Below are 1,485 nucleotides of genomic sequence, written 5' to 3'. Positions count from 1 at the left end.
CTAATGGACACAAGAACATCAGCTTTGGCTGTGACGTTTTCAAATATAAAAACATTTCTCTCCATCTTCAACATAGTTTTGTCTGTAATAGCTGCCTTTGAAATGAACTATTCTCTATAATTCTCAAACTGTTGTTTTGTTCATCACTTCAGTCTCTGAATCTGTGTCTCCCACTGTGAGTTCAGCAGGAGATCACAGGAGAGTTTAACTTTGATACTTAACTGTGGACATCAACACAGACAGCAAGACAAGAGCAGTGAACACCAGTGTGGAGGGAGGGAAAGGACACTGGGTAGTTAATAAGGACAGAATATGATACCAGTGACTTTTTGTCGTGGATGTCAAGTTATCATGTGAAGAGGGAAAACCTTCACATTTCAGCAGATAAAGAGAAACTGTCAACAGACTGCTGAAGGTGTTTGTTTTTTTCCTGCAGTAAAATACCGGGAGCTCTGCTCTGGAGATCAAATGAGAAACTGATATTCACACCAAAGATGAGAAACAATGAATTCACTTTCACTTCTGTTCTGTTCTCACTTTACTGTAGCTGCTCACTTTTGTGATCACATTCACTGTACGTTACCGTGGTGATGACTGCAGGGCCGAAAGATTCAACCTGAAACGTGTTGGATGAATTAACTGGTGAGGTTGTGGTTTTTCGATTGATGGGTGGACTCTACAATGTGACATTAACACAAACACCATTGTGTCTTTTCCAGCTATTTCACAGTCCTCTGTGGTAAAGTAAATCATCAGACCACTAAAGAATAAACTAGATTTCTATTGTGATGATAATTTCTCGTGTTGTTGTTTGTTTGTGAATTCATGAGGCGGTTTTGTTGGTTATTTAAGTCGCTGGTTTTTCTCAGCTTCCCTCTAAAGTCTCCAGTATTCCCACCACAGATGCTCTTACCTGAGGCTGCTCACCACAGTCTGGTCTGAATTTAAATAAAGTTATTAATCTCCTCAGCTGGATGTTTACTAAATATATCAGGTCTGGTGCCTTGCTTGAGGGCTCAATAGAAGGACTCTCCACAGTCAATCAACAGTAAATTGAAGCAGTATGAGAGCAGAGAGCCAATGTCAGCTTCACTCGTCCTCGTGTCCCCTGTAATGACCGCTGGCTGTAAAGTCAAACTAGAGAAGAAAAAAATGCAGTTGTCCATCTGAGCTTCCTGCAGAGAGCACATCACATTTTAGTGCAATAAACAGCTGGTGGAATAAATGTCTGTGTGAGGACTCCCTGGTCTCCACTGAAAGACTGGCTGCTAAAGAAGAATGAAGACAGGCTGTTGTGCAGTTTATGATGGTGAGGGGTCTCAGTTCTTTCTTTCTTTCTTTCTTTCTTTCTTTCCTCCCTTGTACTAATTCTGCAGTGTAACCTTGGGTGTGTTTCAAGACGCAGAGGCTTCTTTTGTATTCAGAGTGTGTGTGCTGCAGTAATGTCTGCCACAGCCAGTTTCCCTGTGGAGAAGAAAATGCCAC

Source organism: Seriola lalandi, unplaced genomic scaffold, assembly GCF_002814215.2.
Source record: "Seriola lalandi dorsalis isolate HSWRI2012SDOR001 ecotype SW California unplaced genomic scaffold, Sedor1 jcf7180002054868, whole genome shotgun sequence".
Lineage (NCBI taxonomy): Eukaryota > Metazoa > Chordata > Actinopteri > Carangiformes > Carangidae > Seriola > Seriola lalandi.
Note: the sequence above shows the minus strand (reverse complement) of the source record.